This window comes from Phycodurus eques, unplaced genomic scaffold (genome assembly GCF_024500275.1).
Source record: "Phycodurus eques isolate BA_2022a unplaced genomic scaffold, UOR_Pequ_1.1 contig_24, whole genome shotgun sequence".
NCBI classification, from domain to species: Eukaryota; Metazoa; Chordata; class Actinopteri; order Syngnathiformes; family Syngnathidae; genus Phycodurus; species Phycodurus eques.
In genome coordinates this window covers 436,342-457,955 of record NW_026904021.1, presented here as the reverse complement: position 1 = coordinate 457,955, position 21,614 = coordinate 436,342, and the positions used below count along the sequence as shown (strand labels likewise).

Sequence of the window (21,614 nt, the reverse complement as noted above, 5' to 3'; positions counted from 1 at the left end):
CCGCGACCCGAGTGAGGAGAAGTGGCTCAGAAAATGGATGGATGAAAAAATATATATATAGATATATGTGTGTCTAGATTTTATTTATTTTTTACTGTCGAAAAGGAGAAACGGGATGTTTAAAAAAGGTACGTGAAGATTCTGTCTCCTAATAAAGAGACGGTGAGTCTCTTTATTAGAAAAGAAAACGATTCCACGAGAATCTAAAGTGAAATAGCTTACAGCACCTGGTATTCCCAGGCAGTCTCCCATCTAAGTACTAACCAGGCCCACCCCTGCATAGCTTCCGAGATGGGGCGTTCTCAGGGTAGTATGGCCCTAAGCCACGTGGCTACCTGAAAAGCAACATTTTATATTTAAAAGATATCATATTTCACTTAAAAATATCTCGAGCGGATCGCGTCATCTTTATTCATATTGTTGACTGGTCTATTTTGGATTTTTTTGTGTGGATGATGCGAACTCATTCTCAACACTACAAATGTCTGATCAGATCATAGATTTTGAAAAGTAAACACACTCGAGAATTTGAGAACTTGCACGCTGCCAAAACTCAGACAAGAGCATGCAAAATCCTCTTGGACCCTCCACATCCTGGTCACCAACTCTTCAGAAACATAATCATCTTTATTTGCCATGAATTTCCAAAAAACACACAAGGAATTTGTCTCTGGAAGTTGCAGCCGCTCTAGTACGACAACAGACAGTCAATTGACAGAGAACACTTTTGAGACATAAACACATTGACAAAAAACAGTCACTGAGCAATAAAGGGTTGCTAGTTATCTGGTAATGCCAGTACATTTGTTTTTTGACAATTGTGCAAAAAGATGCAGAGACCTCTAGCATTTAGAGCAGTTCGAAAGACTAATATTGCAATAGTCCAGTGAAATGACCTTTGTGCAAAGGGCGCCAAGACTTCAAGCGAGTCGTGCGATAATCTGGGACAATGTTGATTGTGCAAATGTTGCAGATTCTCTTCAATCAGTGTGCAATTGGAGCAGATGCTACTAGCATGAGTGGCCAGTATTGGTCAACAACAGATATGCAAATAGTGCAACGTGGCGAGACTACTATAGTGAGTGCACGAGTAATATATAATTGTCTTCTTCCAGCTCCTTCCCCCAAGTAAGTGCTATCGAACAATGCAAACTAAAACTAGCAGACATTCCAACACCTTCGTCCCGCTTGCCGTTAACATCTTAAACAGTTCACTTACAATTGCATTGTAACAAGCTGCCAATTTGTCTTGAGATTGTTGTCCCATCTCTGTCGGGCCAATTATACATTATTCGTGCATTCACTGTAGTAGTCTCGCCACTCTGCACAATTTGCATATCTGTTGTTGACCAATACTGGCCACTCATGTGCTTGAGAAGTATCTGCACCATTTGCACAATGGACACTGTTCCAGATTATCGCACTACAATTCGCTTTATACTGCTTAAATTTCTCGAAGTCTCTGCATGTTTTCCACAATTGTCACTGTACCAGATTATTGCTCGATCAGTCATTTCAAATTGCTCTAAATTGCTAGAGGACTCTGCATATTTTGCACAATTGTCAAAAAAATCACACAAAATTTGCATTGACCTGACCACATTACCGGTAACCTTTCATTGCTCAGTGACTCTCCGTACTTTGGTCTAATGTGATTATTTCTCCAAAGTATTTTCTGTCAAATGGCTGTCCGTTGTCGCACGAGAGGGGCTCCAACTACCGGAGACAAATTCCTTGTATGTTTCTGACATACGCGGCAAATAAAGAGGATTCTGATTTTGATTCTGCTGATTCTGATTGAATTTACTGTGTCGCATCTTCTCCTACTAAAATGGAGCCCTGTGGGGGGCACAAGTCAGTGCAAACTGTAGGCCGGTCCCAAGCCCGGACAAATGCAGAGGGTTGCGTCAGGAAGGGCATCCGGCTTAAAACCTTGCCAAACAAATATGAGCGTTCATCCAAAGAATTCCATACCGGAGCTGTCATGGCCCTGTGTTTCAAGTTGTTTTTCTTTGTGTTGCAGTGTCTGGGTGGGCGTGGACATCGGTGACGCACCTGTCATGCATTGTTATCATCAGCCTTTTTAGGGGGCACCGTGACAGTGTGTGGGCGTCGGAATATTCGTCGGAATTATATATTCACTCGTTTTTGCCCCGTTACTAATCTAGTAAATGTATATTTTTTGCCCTCAAATGTAAATGCAAACCAAAATTGACTGTTCTTTTCTATTGGTACAGAAAAGAATGCATTACTTATGTCCACTACTGTAAACACAGTAGCGTCTGGTCTTAATGAATTTAACAATGTGTGTGGATCTGGTACGCATGCTGCTCTCTGTATTACTGCAGTATTTACTGCCTGTAAGTCTCCAACCCACTGAAGGTGGGACCTTTTTTACGGGAAAAATGGGTGTGTTACAAGGTGATTCTGGACACTCCACTATAACTCCTGCCTTAATTAGTGCTCCAATTACTGGTTTGATTCCTTCATGTACATCTGGTTTTAATGGATATTGACGAATCCCTGGTCTATATTCTGTTTTGGGTGTAATTTGTACTGATAAAGCCCCTTTAATGAGGCCTACATCAAATGGTCCTGTTGACCATAATTTTTTTTTAACTTTTTAAATATTTCTTCATCAATTTCAGTGAGGATCATTTGGTCAAATCAAACAGGATGTATGTGTTTCCCTTCATCACCCTGTATTGTCCAAAACATCGCCTTCCTAATGAGACCACTTGACGCACTGTATTCCAGTTTGTTTTCTATTTGCTGCCAATCATCTGTCTCCTGTCCTTGTTTTACTAATGTTCCCATATGTTTCCACTGTGACTCATAATCTTTGCACAATGAAATATGTGGGACACTTGTATTTTTATACAGTTCCTTTAATTTGTCTGGTAAAATAATTTCTGCCGCGACTTTTGCTTCATTTTCTGAGTACAGATAATCTACAGTATTTTATCAGGTGTCGCATGTCGTAACTTGTTTTCATATCCTGGGTCTGGCCCTGGTGTGTTTTTGTACCACAGAGTTATATGCAGCTCATCACCTCCTTTATTATCTTCTACTTCCGTGATAAGCTGCAAAGCTGCAGACAACAGGGCATTTTCCCATGTTTTAACGGTGGTTTGTCTGAGATATCGATTGTGTAATAGAATGTGATTTCTCTGCTTTCCAGTGTCACATAGAGGTCCTCTCTTTTTAATTCATGTTTTCGTTTCACAACAATATTTCCATTTGATGATGGAATGAGTACAAGTTCTAGTTGGAATAAGCCATCTCTTCCCAACAAATTCACAGGGCACTCCGGGACTTCGAAAATGAGCATTCTACAAGATCTCCCCTGTGGGTCTCTCATCCACACAGGCTCAAGTTCCATGGCAAAAGTAATTTGCCCATTTGCAGATCTAACTATTGCCTGATGTCCCGATAGTTTGGAACCTGGAATCTTTTCCCGACATGCAGTCCTACATGCTCCTGTATTGCAAAGAAATTTCATTTCTTTCCCATTTAATGACAAGGTTATTTCAGGTTTTTCAGTGTCCAAACTCAGAATGTCCTGTGAATTGAAATCCACTTCCTCATTCTCTTTAATGATTACACAAGAGGATTTGTTGAGTTGGGAAGCAGGCTGGCTTAGTCATGCGGTAGTTTGTCCGTATTATCTTTTATTTATATAATTTAAATCCTGCAACGCGGCTATTTTTTTGTGATTTAACCAACCATTAAAGCCGTGTTCAGTTATCCCTGTCTCTAAATATTAAATTTTATCAGGATCCTGTTTTTTTTTCTTTTTTTTTTTTTTTTAATTTAATTTAATGAACTTCCAATCTTTACACTGCAGTGTATCCCTGTTTTTTATTTTGCTACTTCCTTTCCCCATTTGAAAGAATTTGGTTTAGTGTAATACTACCTAGGGTAGTCTCGAACACTGTTTCTTTTCAGTAGGATGGTGATTCAAATTTACTTTCTGTGGTAATTCTCACTTCAACTCTTTCGAGTGGAGAATTCTTGCCTTTGCATCCACAAAAGTCCACCGTTAACTTTGCCACTGTTTTGGTATGGAATGAAAAACCTTCCCCTCCTTGAGCAGTCACCTTGTCGTGGTGGAGGGGTTTGTGTGTCCCAGTGATCCTAGGAGCTAAGTTGTCTGGGGCTTTATGCCCCTGGCAGGGTCACCCATGACAAACAGGTCCTAGGTGAGGGACCAGACAAAGCACGGCTCAAAGACCCCTAATGTTGACGACAAACAATGGACTTCGTTTTCCCTTGCCCGGACGCGGGTCACCGGGCCCCCCACTGGAGCCAGGCCTGGTGGTGGAGCTCGAAGGCGAGCACCTGGTGGCCGGGCCTGCACCCATGGGGCCCGGCCGGGCACAGCCCGAAAGGGTAACGTGTGTCCCCCTTCCCATGGGTTCACCACCTGTGGGAGGGGCCATAGGGGTCGGGTGCAGTGTGAGCTGGGCGGTGGCCGAAGGCGGGGACCTTGGCGATCCGATCCCCGGCTACAGAAGCTGGCTCTAGGGACGTGGAATGTCACCTCTCTGGCAGGGAAGGAGCCCGAGCTGGTGTGTGAGGTCGATAAGTTCCGACTAGATATAGTCGGACTCGCCTCCACACACAGCTTGGGCTCTGGTACCAGTCCTCTCGAGAGGGGTTGAACTCTCTTCCACTCTGGCGCCGAGCAGGTGTGGGTATACTTATTGCCCCCCGGCTCGGCACCTGTACATTGGGGTTCACCCCGGTGGACGAGAGGGTAGCCTCCCTCCGCCTTCGGGTGGGGGGACGGGTCCTGACTGTTGTTTGTGCCTATGCACCAAACAGCAGTTCAGAGTACCCACCCTTTTTGGAGTCCTTGGAGGGGGTGCTGGAGAGCGCTCCCGCTGGGGATTCCATTGTTCTGTTGGGGGACTTCAATGCTCACGTGGGCAATGACAGTGAGACCTAGAAGGGCATGATTGGGAGGAACGCCCCCCCCCCCCGATCAGAACCCGAGCGGTGTTCTGTTATTGGACTTCTGTGCTCGTCATGGATTGTCCATAACGAACACCATGTTCAAGCATAAGGGTGTCCACACGTGCACTTGGCACCAGGACACCCTAGGTCGCAGTTCGATGATCGACTTTGTGGTCGTGTCATCAGACTTGCGGCCACATGTCTTGGACACTCGGGTGAAGAGAGGGGCGGAGCTGTCAACTGATCACCACCTGGTGGTGAGTTGGCTCCGATGGTGGGGGAAGATGCCGGTCCGACGTGGCAGGCCCAAACGTATTGTGAGGGTCTGCTGGGAACGTCTGGCAGAATCCCCTGTCAGAAGGAGTTTCAACTCCCACCTCCGACAGAACTTTGCTCATGTTCCGGGGGAGGCTGGGGACATCGAGTCCGAGTGGACCATGTTCCACGCCTCCATTGCTGAGGCGGCCGACCGGAGCTGTGGCCGTAAGGTGGTCGGTGCCTGTCGTGGCGGCAATCCCCGAACCCATTGGTGGACACCAACGGTGAAGGATGCCGTCAAGCTGAAGAAGGAGTCCTATTGGGCCTTTTTGGCCTGTGGGACTCCTGAGGCAGCTGATGGGTACCGGCTGGCCAAGCGGAATGCAGCTCTGGTGGTCGCTGAAGCAAAAACTTGGGTATGGGAGGAGTTCGGTGAGGCCATGGAGAAAGACTTCCGGACGGCTTCGAGGAAATTCTGGTCCACCATCCGACGTCTCAGGAGAGGAAAGCAGTGCACCACCAACACTGTGTATAGTGGGGATGGGGTGCTGCTGACCTCGACTCGGGACGTTGTGAGTCGGTGGGGAGAATACTTTGAAGACCTCCTCAATTCCACCGACACGCCTTCCTCATAGGAAGGCGTGGTTATATGTATATATATGTATATAATTTATAATGTATATAATTTATGAAATTTCTATTATTAATAAATATTTATTTAAAGTTTTTTTTATAAAATATTCTCCAAATAAACTCCCCTTACATTTAAAAATGTCAATTTTATATCATAATGCAGATTTTATTCCATTATTGTATATATATTTTTAAAATTCATTTTTGTGCTTTGTTTAATAAAAAACTATGGAGTTATGTAAACATAATGGCCATTAAAGGGTTAAACATCCTCAAATATATATATCTTCATCTTGAAATATACATGTATTCCTTATATTTTATTATTAGATCCAAAGATGCTAATGATTATTTGCAAAAACAATAAACAAGAACAATAAAGTTTATCAGTTTGAACATTAAATATATTGTCTTTGTAGTGTATTCAATTATATGTAGGTCGAACATGATTTGCAAATCATTCAGTTTTTATTTATGTTTAACACAACGTCCCAACTTAATTGGAATTGCGGTTGTATTTTTTTGGTCGTCACCCTTGGTTTTCACCCAGACAGCCCAAGTTTGACTCCTGGTATGGGAACATCCCCTGAATGCTTTCATTTTGGCCTGATTTGATGAAAAATTCAAAATTTGAAAATACAGAATTTCAAAGACTAAGTTGAAGCAAGACCAGCTAGTCCATGTGTTCCCTAAGGTCTCGCGGCAAAGTTAGTGGTATTCACTGGTCTACTACTCCTGGTATGTATCCTGAATTACTTTGTTTTGGCCTCATCGTCTTGTGAAAAAAAAACCTGTACAGAATTTTTTTTTAAAAGTTGAGGAAACAGTAACATGAATCCCATATAGTCTAACTGTTAGATATATCATTTATTTGCTTAGATTGCATTATTATTGTGGACAATATTTAGAAAGAAAGATGTCTCGCTTTAAAGATGACTCAGCAGGAATCATCAGAGAGAAGGACGCGGCCGGGACGTGGCAGGTGTTGGTCCCATGTTTTCACCTTGAAACCCTACCCTTAGTGTGTTGTGTCTTGTAGCTTAGTACGTTATGTCTTGTAAACTTAGAAACCTCCCTATTTTCAAATAAATGCAGGAGCGACGGGAGAGATTGTTTAGAGCGTGTTGAGAGGCTGTAATCTGAACAATCTCCCATGCGCCCTCCTCATGAGAAAAAGAGACCAGCGTCTTCATTCCTTTTGTGTCTATTTATTATAATGTTGGGTAAAATAAATCCAACATTAAATATGTCCTTCGAGCCGGATGTCAATATACCCGAGGATTCCAGTTGTGGAGCCGACTTCCAGTTAAGAGACCGTGGCCACGGCAATTGAGACCCTTTCCGGGACTGGTCTTCGTACTCCTCAACTGGGATCTGAAGGTTGACGACAATCCACAGGATTGAAGACGACTTTGGTGAGTTAAATTTTCAAAACATTTTTGGCGACGAAAAAGTCTGCGGCGAAATAAACCTTGTGTAATACGAGTCACTGGCAAGTAAATAAAGGACGGCGGAGTCCGACAAATTCCGCGAGGACGACGGAGTCCTGTACGTACTTAAGTTCCGTGTTTTTGTGTTTCCGTGTTTCCATGTTTTCGTGTGTTTGTAAAAACGTTACTAATATCGTGTGTATGTGTAAAAGTATGAATGTATTAGACTGGTTTGTAAGTGACAACTGAGTTTGGAAGCAGAGGCAAGAATCCTCCGCCCCATTTGGGGTAGAAGGTTGAGGGTTACCATAACTCAGATATTCATTGTCACCCGGTCATTTTTTGAATAAAGTCAGTATTAGGTCACTCTAGGTGCGAATAAACTGACTTCCAAAATTCACAAAAATGGGAAAAAATAACAGTAAAACGGATCCAAGAGAAAGCCTAACGTGAAAAGATTGGAAATATGTACAACTTCAAAACCCTTCCAAAATAAAACATTTAAACACGTGGATAACCAAATACGGTTTCGCTGGCCAGCTAAATTCGAAAAAATTAGTTCAACTTCGAAACGAAATAAAGGGTCGACACAAAAATAATATATCACAAATGGAAAAAGATGGATTTGACGACTTACTTTTTTGGCAAAACATGGCGTCTAAAAGAGAAAAAGGAGAGGAGAAAAAGAAATACTTAACAAATAAACAAAAAGATGATGAACTTTTTGAAGAATACAGGGTTAGAATGACCGCTTGTTTTAAAGCAAACAGCGGATTGATTGAGGATGCCAATCCTTAGGGCCCTTATCAACAACAGTTGAAAAATGCTTTAAATGCGAATTCGAGAGAACACATTAACAAATGGGTCGATAAACATTGGATAAACCTAGCAACTGGCGCTCTGGAGGAATATGTTAATCATGCCCTCCACGCAGAAAGAATGTTAAAACAAAAAAAAAGAAGATAGATGTCTTCCTCAACGAAGGAGCAGAAATTTACTATCAAGGCAGAGAGAGAGATAATTTTAGAGGACGCAGCAGAGGCCGTGGGAGAGTAAGATATGGTCGAAATTATTATGATAATACCATCTGTTGGTGCTGTGGAGATAAAGGCCACATCGCACGTAACTGCCCTAAGAAAAATAACAGAGAATACGGACAAACAACCGCATGACTAAGCCAGCCTGCTTCCCAACTCAACAAATCCTCTTGTTTAAACATTACAGAGAATGAGGAAGTGGATTTCAATTTACAGGACATTTTGAGTTTGGACACAGAAAAAAAACTGAAATAACCTTGTCAGTAAATGGGAAAGAAATGAAATTTCTTTGCGATACAAAAGCATGTCGGGAAAAGATTCCAGGTTCCAAACTATCGGGGCATAAGGCAAAAAAAATAAATAATTTGAGCCTATGTGGATTAGAGACCCACAGGGGAGAACTTGTAGAATGTCAATTTTCGAAGTCCTGGAGTGCCCTGTGAATTTGTTGGGAAGAGATGGCTTATTCCAACTAGGACTTGTACTCATTCCATCACCAAATGGAAATATTGCAGTGAAACGAAAACATGAATTAAAAAGAGAGGACCTTTATGTGACACTGGAGAGCAGAGAGCGTGTTGAGAAGCTGTAATCGCCGTCCTCATGAGAATAAGAAACCAGCGTCTTCATTCCTTTTGTGTCATTCCTTGTACTCATTCCATCATCAAATGGAAATATTGTAGTCAAACGAAAACATGAATTAAAGAGAGACGACCTCTATATGACACTGGAAAGCAGAGAGAATACATTCTACTACACAATCGATATCCCAGACAAACCACCGTTAAACATGGGAGAGGCCCTGTTGTCTGCAGCCTTGCAGCTTATCACACAAATAGAAGATAAAAAAAAAAGTGATGAGCTGCATATAACACTGTGGTACAAAAACACGCCGGGACCAGACACAGTATATGAAAACAAGTTACGACATGCGACACCTGATAACATTACTGTGGATTATCTGTACTCTGACAATGAAGCAAAAGTCGCGGCAGGAATTATTTTACTGGACAAATTAAAGGAACTGTATAAAAATACAAGTGTCCCACATATTTCATTGTGCAAAGATTATGGGTCACAATGGAAACATGTGGGAACATTCGTGAAACAAGGACAGGAGACAAATGATTGGTGACAAATAGGAAACAAACTGGAATACAGTGCGTCAACTGGTCTAATCGGGAATGCGATGTTTTGGACAACGCAGGATGCTGAAGGGAGACACATGCATCCTGTATGATTGGACCAAATGATCCTCACTGAAATTGATGAAGAAATATTGACATAAGCAATGCTTTCTTTTCTATACCAATAGAAAAGAACAGTCAATTTTGGTTTGCATTTAAATTTGAGGGAAAAAATACATATTTACTAGTTTACCACAAGGTTACTGTGAAAGTCCAACCATTTATTCACAAGTAATAATAACAAGCATGTCTAAATTCACTCCCCCAGGAGGGAGCCAAATTTTACTATATGTCGATGATGTGCTTTTGGATCTCCAGATGGAGAGACATGCATCAAAGATTCATTGGGCTTACTGTGTCATCTAGCAGAGGAGGGACATAAAGTTAACAAATATAAATTGCAATGCTGTAAAAAAAAAAAAAAAAAAAAAAAGTCAAATATCTAGGGCATAATCTAAGTGTGGGAGGAAGGACTATATTAGAAGACAGAAAAGCTATAGTTTTAAAAGCCCCTAAACCACAAACAAAGAAACATATGATGTAATTTTTAGGTCTGACAAATTATTGTAGAGCATGGATCCCAAACTATGCAGAAACTATGAAACTAATTTTGACAACTATGCGTTGTCAAAATTGATGGATGAAGCAAACCTTAAAATGACATCACCTGTTCAATGGAATACAAAGGCAGAAAAGGCCTTCTGTGACATTAAACAACATTTGGTGTCCAGTACTGCGCTGGCCCTTCCAAATTATGATAAACCATTCATTCAAATGGTAGATTGTAAGCACTATTACATGACCTTACACAACAATATGGTGATAAGATGAGACCAATAGTGGCAGGTGTTGGTGCCATGTTTTCACCTTGAAACCCTCCCCTTAGTGTGTTGTGTCTTGTAAACTTAGAAACCTCCCTATTTTCAAACAAATGCAGGAGCGACGGGAGAGATTGTTGAGAGCGTGTTGAGAGGCTGTAATCTGAACAATCTCCCATGCGCCCTCCTCATGAGAAAAAGAGACCAGCCTCTTCATTCCTTTTGTGTCTATTTATTATAATGTTGGGTAAAATAAATCCAACACATGGCGAGTCATCACATTTTACGATTACTCCAGCAGCAATCAAATCTTCAATTACTGGTTTGATGCCTTCGTATGCATCCTGTTTCAACGGATATTGTCTCACACATGGTCTGTATTCAGTTTTCGGCCTGATATGTACTGGTAAGGTTCCTTTTATTAACCCAACATCTGTCGGTCCTTTTGACCATAACTTCTCTGACACTTCCTTCAACAAATCTTCCTCATCCTCAGTGAGCATTAAGTCTCATTTTTGGAAGCTAATATTTTACGGCGAAAAGCAAACAGTCCAAACAGAACGGCAAAGAGCTCGACTATTATGTGGCCAAAAATATCTATTGTCCCAAACGCCTTGTCGGAGCCAATGACAAAATGGAAGGACATTAACTATATTGACAAGGAACTGGCAGTGGTGGGATTTGAACACACTCCTCCTGAACAACTGGAGCCTTAATCCAGCACCTTGGACTGCATGCACAATAACTGAAAAGCCCATCTTTGGAAAGGGAATTTTATTGGCAAATGTAAGCCCGACTGAATGAGATCCCCGGCATTCCCTATCATAGCCAACCTTGACATGAAAAATGTGGAAAGGAGAGCTCTGAAATCATTTAAGCCATCTATACATTTTATACCGCTTATCTGAGGTCGGATCGCGGGGGCAGTTTAGCAGGGACGCCCAGACTTCCCTCTCCCCAACCACTTCATCCATCTCTTCCGGGGGGATCCTGAGGCGTTCCCAGGCCAGCCGAAGGATGCAGTCTCTCCAGCGTGTCCTGGGTCGTCCCCAGGGTCTCCTCCCGGTGGGACGTGCCCGGAACACCTCACCAGGGAGGCGTCCGGGAGCCATCCGAATCAGATGCCCCAGCCATCTCATCTGGCTCCTCTCGATGTGAAGGAGCAGCGGCTCTACTCTGAGATCCTCCCGGATGACCGAGCTTCTCACCCTATCTCTAAGGGAAAGCCCAGACACCCTGCGGAGGAAAACTCATTTCGGCCGCTTGTATCCGGGATCTTGTTATTTTGGTCACGACCCACATCTCGTGAACATAGGTGAGGGTAGGGACATAGATTGACTGGTAAATCGAGAGTTTCGCCTTTCGGCTTAGCTCCTTCTTTCCCACAACTGTCATGTGTGTGTGTGTGTGTGTGTGTGCCAGGTTTTGTCTTCCTCTCTCGTTTCTCACACACCTGCTCCTGTGAGCATCTTCACCACCTGTGCCTCGTTCATACCTAATTACCGATTGTATTTAACCTCGTGTCTCATTCCCACTCGTTGCCAGTTCGTTGTACCTTGTCGTCACGTTCCAGCATTCCTTGTCACAGACTCACAGTAAGACTTTGACCCTGTTCCGATTATCGACCTTGCCTCTTTGCCTCATGTTCTTGGATACTGTTGCCCTTCTTGGATTGTACCGACCTATGCCCGTCTATTAAACCTCTCTTTTTGGAAACTGTCCATTTGTTTTGGAGTCTTGCATTTTTGGGTCCTAGCCTCTGTTCCGTTCATGACAGAACGAACTGGCCATAACATGGACCCAGCAGACTCAGACCCGGTGCGCAAAGCCCTTCAAGCGCAGGGTCAACGCCTCTCGAAGCAGGATGAGCAGCTTGCTGCCCTCCACCTTCATCTAGAGGGACTGTCAAGGCATCAGGACAATATGATGAGACAGGTGGCCTCACAGTTTGAACTTCTTCTGAAAATTATCCAAGAAAAGGAACCAGTTGGCACCACACCCAATACCGCCACGGTATTTCCATGTGAAACAGTCAACATGCAGCCACCTGCCACCTCCGCTGCTGTCTGCCCACAGCTCTCTCGACCGGAGAGGTTCTCTGGAAATTCTGGGAACATTAAGCCGTTCATCACGCAGTTCGAACTCCACTTTGAGCTCCAGGCAGCTGCCTTCCCCACCGAGCGGGCAAAGATCGCTTTCGTCATTTCCCACCTGACTGGTCGTGCGGAGGCGTGGGCTACTGCTGAATGGAGCCGCAATTCCGCCACGTGTCATTCATGGGCTTTTTTCGTAAAGACTATGGAGCAAATTTTTCAATTTTCCACTCCTGATCGTGAGGCAGCTCGCTCCCTTGTCACCTTACGACAAGGCATGCGCAGGGTATCAGATTACGCGATTGAGTTTCGCATTCTAGCAGCTGAGAGTCATTGGAATAATCGGGCGCTACTCGATGCCTTTTTTCAAGGACTATCCCCCGCCGTCAAGGATCATTTAGTGCCGCTAGACCTGCCGACCGACTTGGACACTCTCATCGCTCTCGCCGTAAAAATCGACAAGAGGCTTTTGGATCGCGAGCTGGATGGAGATCGGCGGAAGGCTGCGTCACCGCGCACTTTGAGAACAAGCCTCGGTGACCAGCCAAACCAAGGCAGATCCCCTGGTTCCGGTCTCAGCCCACTGGCTAACGTCCCCACGGAGGAACCCATGCAACTGGGCAGGTTCCGTCTCTCCCCTGAGGAACGTCAACGCCGGCTGAAGGAAGGGCGGTGCTTCTACTGCGGTCAGTTGGGTCATTCCGTGAGCAACTGTCACGTCAAAGTTGCCGGTGCCGGTAGCAAGGGCACGGGAGAGGTGAGTCTGAATTTGATGAAGGAAGACCCTACACGGGTTCTTCCTAAAGTGACACTATGCTCTCCTGATCAAGAAATTCATACACCTGTATTAATTGACTCTGGTTCTGACGCAAACTTACTCAACTCCATCCTCGTTAAACGTATCCACCTTAGAACCTTTGAAATAAAACGCCACCGCAACACCTATGCTGCAAACGGCAGTTTTATGGGCAAAATCACTCACCGCACTCAAACACTCACATTGACATTTCCCGATTCTCACTCGGAACGCATTAGTTTTCATGATTTTGACGCCATGAATCAGGACCTTATCTTAGGGAACCCATGGTTGAGATTACATAACCCCCACATTGACTGGTCCTCTGGGCAGGTTATGTCATGGGGCAGCAATTGCACCCGGAACTGTTTCAAGCCGCCATGTGATGTTCAGGGTCATGTTTCTAAGGACAATCCACAGACCCCATCTGGGGATCCTGATTTATCTCAAGTGCCCACCTGTTACCAGGATATTAAAGACGTTTTTTCCAAGTCCAAGGCCAAATCCCTTCCACCCCACAGATGATGTCCTGCGTGACATGCTGAATGTTTATGTTTTTGTTTATTTGGATGACATTTTGATTTTCTCCCCGGATGAGGAGACTCACATTATTCATGTCCGCTCTGTTTTGCAGCAGTTACTGCAGAACCAACTATATGTTAAGGCTGAGAAATGTGAGTTCCACAGGGCGTCAGTTTCTTTTCTGGGTTTTGTCCTGGCTCAAGGTGAAGTCAAAATGGACCCTTGCAAAGTCGATGCAGTAATTAATTGGCCTACTCCCACGTCACGCAAAGATGTACAAAGGTTCTTAGGGTTTGCAAACTTCTACAGAAAATTCATTAGGAATTTCAGTTCTATAGCCTCTCCTTTGCATGATCTTACCTCGCCACACAAACCTTTTGCATGGAACCCGCTTTGTCAGGCAGCGTTTCAAAAACTTAAGTCGAGCTTTACCTCCGCTCCCATCCTTACTTTGCCAGATCTCCAACAGCAGTTTGTGGTAGAAGTCGATGCGTCTGATGCCGGAATAGGAGCAGTGCTCTCCCAGAAATCTCTCAAGGATGATAAATTACATCCTTGTGCTTTTCTCTCCAAAAAACTGACCCCAGCTGAGAAAAATTATGACATTGGTGACCGTGAACTGCTGGCAGTCAAGGTGGCCTTGATGGAGTGGAGGCACTGGCTAGAGGGGGCACAGACTCCGTTTTTAGTATGGACAGATCACAAGAACCTTGAGTATATTAAGACTGCTAAAAGATTAAATGCGAGGCAGGCTAGATGGGCTCTGTTCTTTACTAGATTTAATTTCACGCTATCCTACCGACCCGGTTCTAAAAATGGTAAGCCAGATGCTTTGTCACGCATTTTCTCCGAAGAGAATTCTTTGTCCGACCCAAAGACTATTTTGCCCAAATCATGTTTTATTTCCGCTTTTGTTTGGGACATTGAAACGGCGGTTAAAGGGGCTCTGAAATACACTCCTAGCCCTGACGATTGCCCTGAAAACAGGCTTTATGTGGTTCCGACATTAAGGGGAAGAGTCATCCACTGGGCTCACACGAACCGCACTGTATGTCACCCAGGCATTGCCAAGACTCAATCAGTGGTCGAACAGCGCTTTTGGTGGCCTAATATTAGGAGGGATGTTATTGATTATGTCAATGCTTGCCAGGTATGTGCTGCCAACAAGCCCTCTCATCAACGTCCTTCTGGGGAGTTGCGACCCCTGCCAATACCACAACGTCCTTGGTCAGACATTTCCGTAGACTTTGTGACAGGATTACCGGCCTCTAAAGGCAATACCACCATTCTTACAGTTGTTGACAGGTTCTCTAAGATGGCACACTTCATTGCACTTCCAAAACTCCCCTCAGCTAAAGACACTGCCGAGCTGATGATTAATCAGGTTTTTAAGTTCCATGGTTTCCCCAAGAATGTGGTGTCTGATAGGGGTCCCCAATTCATTTCGCAATTTTGGAAGGAGTTTTGCAATCTCATAGGTGCTACCGTCAGTCTGTCATCTGGGTTTCATCCTGAAACCAACGGCCAAACCGAGAGGCTGAACCAGGACCTGGAGACGGGGCTCCGATGTCTCTCTTCACAGGATCCGCGATCCTGGTCTCAGAAATTGGTTTGGGTCGAATTCTCCCACAATTCCCTCCCCTCTTGCATCCACTGGTCTATCGCCTTTTCACGTTGTGCATGGTTACCAACCATCTCTGTTTCCTGCCATAGCCCCTGAGTCCACAGTTCCAGCGGCATTAACCTTGGTGAGACGCTGCAGGAGGACCTGGGAGCGAGCCCGACAGATGCTGCTGCGCCAGGGACGGTCCTACAAAGCCGCTGCTGACCGTCGGAGGACACCGGCCCCGAACTACAAAGTGGGTCAGCGAGTTTGGCTCTCGACCAAACATATTCCACTCCGGGTGGAGTCCAAGAAGCTCGCTCCCAGGTTCGTTGGGCCCTTCCCCATCACAAAGATCATCAACCCTGTCACCGTGAAGCTGAGGCTCCCAAGGTCGATGCGGGTCCACCCTGCTTTTCATGTCAGCCTACTCAAACCAGCCCGGGAGTCCCCTCTGGTCCCGCCTTCCGGGCCCCCTCCTCCCCCCCGGTTTGTGGATGGGGGCCCTGTCTTCGCTGTGAAGCGGCTGTTGTCGTCTCGTTGGAGGGGGAGGGGGTTTCAATATCTGGTGGACTGGGAGGGCTATGGGCCTGAGGAACGTTCTTGGGTACCGTCTGCGTTTATCATGGATGATTCGCTCATTCGGGACTTCCACGTTGCGCATCCAGGGGCCCCAGGGCCGTCTGGGGCCGGCCGTTAAGGGAGGGGGGGTACTGTCATGTGTGTGTGTGTGTGTGTGTGTGTGTGTGTGTGCGTGTGTGCCAGGTTTTGTCTTCCTCTCTCGTTTCTCACACACCTGCTCCTGTGAGCATCTTCATCACCTGTGCCTCGTTCATACCTAATTACCGATTGTATTTAACCTCGTGTCTCATTCCCACCCGTTGCCAGTTCGTTGTACCTTGTCGTCACGTTCCAGCATTCCTTGTCACAGACTCACAGTAAGACTTTGACCCTGTTCCGATTATCGACCTTGCCTCTTTGCCTCATGTTCTTGGATACTGTTGCCCTTCTTGGATTGCCTGCCCGTGTACCGACCTATGCCCGTCTATTAAACCTCTCTTTTTGGAAACTGTCCATTTGTTTTGGAGTCTTGCATTTTTGGGTCCTAGCCTCTGTTCCGTTCATGACAACAACAATGGAAGTTGTTGGTTTAAATGATTCAACTATCTTGTATCATTGAAGCCAACAACTTCAATTCATTGGCTGAGAGAATAATCGTCTTATGCCTAGATCAAACAAAATGATTTTAGCCCCAATATTGGCCTGATTAGCTATCGCAGCCGATTTACCAGCTCGGTCCAGACATATGTCGGAAATGACAAAACTTCTTGTAGTGTGACATAAGCCACGACAAACGATTTGGCCCGACGACGCCAAAAGGATGTCTGGCGAATTATTATTTTTTTTATATATCTTCCGTGGAGTGTGACATGTCAACGACAACTCTCCGACAGCGCAACTTGACGGAGACCAGTAGGATTGCGTATTGTGACCGGCGCATCGCCTCCCGTGCTTGCCGTTGTCAATATACTTGTGCGCCGTTGTTAACATTTATTCTCACGCACAAACCAATGTTTACCGAAGCTTTAGAATTTGATTCGACGGAACGCCGGCATGTTTACGTGCACCCGTATGCGCTTGCGCTTGCTAGGGTGCATAACGCTTTGTTGTCAGCTTGCGAGCCGTATCGTATGAAAAGTACGTGAACATACCTCAAGCAATCCGTCAATGAACATTCCCTCCCAAGCACCAGTGACGAACACGTTTTTCCTCATTTTGTCCCCCCACAGTCACTCACACGCACACGCACACACAGAAACAAGACATTGGTGTGGCGCATTGTTGTTGTCGCCACCATCGTAACGAGTGTGTCCCGTCGCGTTGACCGGTGACAGGTTTTCTGCTTCCACCTCTCGGACAGTGCTTGACTTGACAAGATAAATCCCAGTGATGGTAAAGGAGGGGATAGGGTGCTATCGGAATAAATGTCTAGTAGTGTTGCCACTGTCTGCCCCAGAAACGGCAAGGTTTGATGGCAGTAGTCTGACATCGTGTCATCGGGAAAGACCAAATGTGTCTTGTTGCCTGATCCAGCCATGAGACAACCCGAACAGCCCTGTTGCACATACCAACGACAATGACTAGAGAGCAGAGTGGCGCAGCGGAAGCGTGCTGGGGCCATAACCCAGAGGTAGATGGATCGAAACCCTCCTCTGCTATCTGGAGCTTGTTCTCTGTTATTGTATGTCCACTCATAGCATGTTGCGGAACTGCAATCATTTAACGTCTTACTCTTCGTGAGAAATATTGTGCAATTAAGACTTGTGACCTCATTGGCTGAGGCCCACGGGTACTGACCCTTTCCTCAATTCACTTCGTACTGACAAATAAATTCGTCCTTAATTCACTGTTCTGTCAATTTAAAATCACTGTGTCACTACCCATAAAGGTGGCACGACAGTTCAGCGTGAAAGACAAAGGTAATGAGATTCAGGCAAACACTTTCAGGGGAGCTAATATTTTACGGCGAGAAGCAAAGTCCAAACAGAACGGCAAAGAGCTCGACTTTTTTGTGGCCAAAAATACGTATTGTCCCAAACGCCTTGTCGGAGCCAATGACAAAATGGTAGGAAATTCACAATATTGAAAAGGAAGTGGCAGTGGTGTGATTTTACTGGTCTTTATCAGGAGATGAAGCTCGTCCATTTTGTTGGGTAGGGAGTGTATATTCGCGAGGTGGATCGACGGGAACGCCAATCTGTATCCTCTCATGCGGAGTTTCATCTGGATGCCAGCTCGCTTCCGTCTGTGGCGTCGCCTCCGCCTCCATGCGCCGATGACCGCGGATGCCGCTCCGGTGAGTAACTCGCGGAAAAAACTGAGCGGATTTGCAAAAGTTGATGAAAGAAAGTCCGGAGTAGCCTCGTTGATGGTTAGCAAGTCTCCCCTTGTGTAAGTGAGTCGTGTAATGTCTCCAAATACGAACGGAGAACACAAAAACAAAAACAATACTACGGAGCGCGTAACCGAGGTGACCACACTGGTCGGCGCCATCATGAATCGGGAAAGAACAAATGTGTCTTGTAACCTGATTCAGCCATGAGACAACCGGAACAGCCCTGTTGCTGGCGGCTGCCTGATATTTGTCAGACGGTAAAAGAGTACATACCAACTCCAATGACTAGAGAGCAGAGTGGCGCAGCGGAAGCGTGCTGGGCCCATAACCCAGAGGTCGATGAATAGAAACCATTTTCTGCTATCTGGAGGTCGTTTTCTGTTATCGTATGTCTGCTCATAGGATCTTGTGTTTACCATGCCTGGACTGAGTATGCACACACAGAAACAAGACATTTAAAATCTTACTCTTAGTTAGAAATATTGTGCAATTAAGACTTGTCAACTCTTTGGCTGAGGCCCACGGTTAGTGACTCTTTCCTCAATTCACTTCTTACTGGAAAAAAAAATCTTAATTCTTTCACTGTTCTGTCAATTTAAAATCACTGTGTAAGTACCCATAAAGCTGGCACGACAGTTCAGCGTGAAAAATAAAGGTAATGACATTAAGGCAAACACTTTCAGGGGAAATAATATTTTACGGCGACAAGCAAACAGCCCAAACAGAACGGCAAAGAGCTCACCTTTTTTGTGGCCAAAAATATCTGTTGTCCCAAACGCCTTGTCGGAGCCAATGACAAAATAGTAAGACAATAACTATATTGACAAGGAACTGGCAGTGGTGGGATTTAAACCCATGCCTCATGAGAGACTGGAGCCTTAATCCAGCACCGTGGACCGCTTGGCCACACTACCTGAAAAGCCCGTCTTTGTAAGTGGAATTTTATTGGGAAATGTAAGCCCGACCAAAGGGAAGTAAAATTATGGGATACCCGGCATTCCCTATCATAGCCAACCTTGACATGAAAAATGTGGAAAGCAGAGCTCTGAAATCATTAAAGCTAACAACTGCAATTCATTGGCTGAGAGAATAATCTTCTTATGCCGAGATCAAACAAAAGGATTTTAGCCCTGATATTGGCCCGATTAGCTATCGCAGCCGATTTTCCAGATCGTGTCCCGACATATGTCAGGAACGACAAAACTTCTTGGAGTGTGATATAAGCCACAACAAAGGATTTGGCCCTACGACGCCAAAATGATGTCTGGCAAACTGGATTTTTTTTTTGGGATATCTTCCGGGAGTTTGTGGTTGAGTTTAGCTTTGTTAAAGTTTCTGAGAATAATGAGGGGTGAGTCCGGGTGTTTTTTTTTTTCAATTTCGTGAGCAGTGCGGCGTTCGTGTTAGCATGAGGCGGAATATAGGCGCCAGCCAGATTGATGTGAACTCACGCAGTGAGTAGAATGGCTTACAGTTAAAAAATAGCGACTCCAAATGCGGGCTGCAGTGTGTGTTGAGCTCTGTGACGTCCCTACACCATTTTTCGTTGATATAGAAGCATATCCCGCCGCCTTTTGTTTTCCCCGATGATTCCATGTCGCGGTCTGCTCGGTGAATATGAAAGCCGGGAAGCATGACGGCGCCATCGGGTACAGCGTCGCAAAGCTGGGTTTCCGAAAAGCACATGGCGGCAGAACATCCCAAGTCTTTACTGGTCTTTATCAGGAGATGAAGCTCGTCCATTTTGTTGGGTAGGGAGCGTACATTCGCGAGGTGGATCGACGGGAACCCCAATCTGTATCCTCTCATGTGGAGTTTCACCCGGATGTCGGCTCGCTTCCCTCTGTGGCGTCGCCTCCACCTCCATGCGCCGAAGACCGCGGACGCCGCTCCGGTGAGTAACTCGGGGGAAATTGAGCGGATTTGCAAAAGTTGATGAAAGAAGGTCCGGAGTAGCCTCCTTGATGGTTAGCAAGTCTCCCCTTGTGTAAGTGAGTCGTGTAATGTCTCCAAAGACGAACGAAAAACACAAAAACAATACTAGAGAGCGCGTAACCGAGGCGACCACACTGGTCAGCGCCATCATGAATCGGGAAAGACCAAATGACCAAGATTTCATGGTAGTCGTCTGACATAGTGTCATCGGTAAAGACCAAATGTGTCTTGTAACCTGATCCAGCCATGAGACAACCGGAACAGCCCTGTTGCTGGCGGCTGCCTGATATTTGTCAAACGGTAAAAGAGTACATACCAACGCCAGTGACTAAAGAGCAGAGTGGTACAGCGGAAGCGTGCTGGGCCCATAACCCAGAGGTGGTTGGGTTGAAACCATCCTCTGCTATCTGGAGATTGTTTTCTGTTACCATATGTCTGCTCATAGGATGTTGTGTTTGCTATCACTGGGCTTAGTTCGCACACACAAAAACAAGACATTTAACGTCTTACTCTTAGTGAGAATATTGTGCAATTAAAACATGTCAACTCTTTGGCTGAGTCCCACGGGTAGTGACCCTTTCCTCAATTCACTTCTTACTGGAAAAAAAAAAATCGTCATTTTTTCACTGTTCTGTCAATTTAAAATCACTGTGTAAGTACCCATAAAGGTGGCACGACAGTTCAGCGTGAAAGATAAAGGTAATGACATTAAGTCAAACACTTTCAGGGGAAATAATATTTTACGGCAACAAGCAAACAGTCCAAACAGAACGGCAAAGAGCTCGACTTTTTTGTGGCCAAAAATATCTATAGTCCCAAACGCCTTGTCGGAGCCAATGACAAAATAGTAAGACATTAACTATATTGACAAGGAACTGGCAGTGGTGGGATTTAAACCCACACCTCCTGAGAGACTGGAGCCTTAATCCAGCGCCATGGACCACTCGGCCACACGACCTGAAAAGCCCATCTTTGTAAGTGGAATTTTATTGGGAAATGTAAGCCCGATCAAGGAAGTAAAATGATGGGATCCCCGGCATTCCCTATCATAGCCAACCTTGACATGAAAAATGTGGAAAGCAGAGCTCTGAAATCATTTAAGCCAACAACTGCAATTAATTGGCTGAAAGAATAATCTTCTTATGCCTTGATCAAACAATAGGATTCAAGCCCCAATATTGGCCCGATTAGCTATCGCAGCCGATTTTCGAGATCGGGTCGCAACATATGTCAGGAACGACATAACTTCTTGTCGTATGACATAAACCACGACAAACGATATGGCCCTACGACACCAAAATGAACTGGCAAATTAGATTTTTTTGGGGGGATATCTTCCGTGTAGTGTGACATGTCAACAACTCTACGGCAGTGCAACTTGACGGAGACCAGAAGGATTGCGTATTGTGACTGGCGCATCACCTCCCTGGCTTGCCGTTGACAAAAT

At 45.1% G+C, this 21,614-nt stretch overlaps 1 non-coding gene and 1 pseudogene across 1 annotated transcript; both read right to left on the bottom strand.

Annotated features, from left to right (window-relative positions):
- Nucleotides 1-215: 215 nt before the first annotated feature.
- Nucleotides 216-324, bottom strand: LOC133398159 (5S ribosomal RNA; annotated as a pseudogene).
- A 20,719-nt stretch (nucleotides 325-21,043) lies between these two features.
- On the bottom strand, nucleotides 21,044-21,125 carry trnal-aag (transfer RNA leucine (anticodon AAG)). Its single transcript has one exon. It is a non-coding gene; the product is annotated as a tRNA-Leu (tRNA).
- Nucleotides 21,126-21,614: the final 489 nt, after the last annotated feature.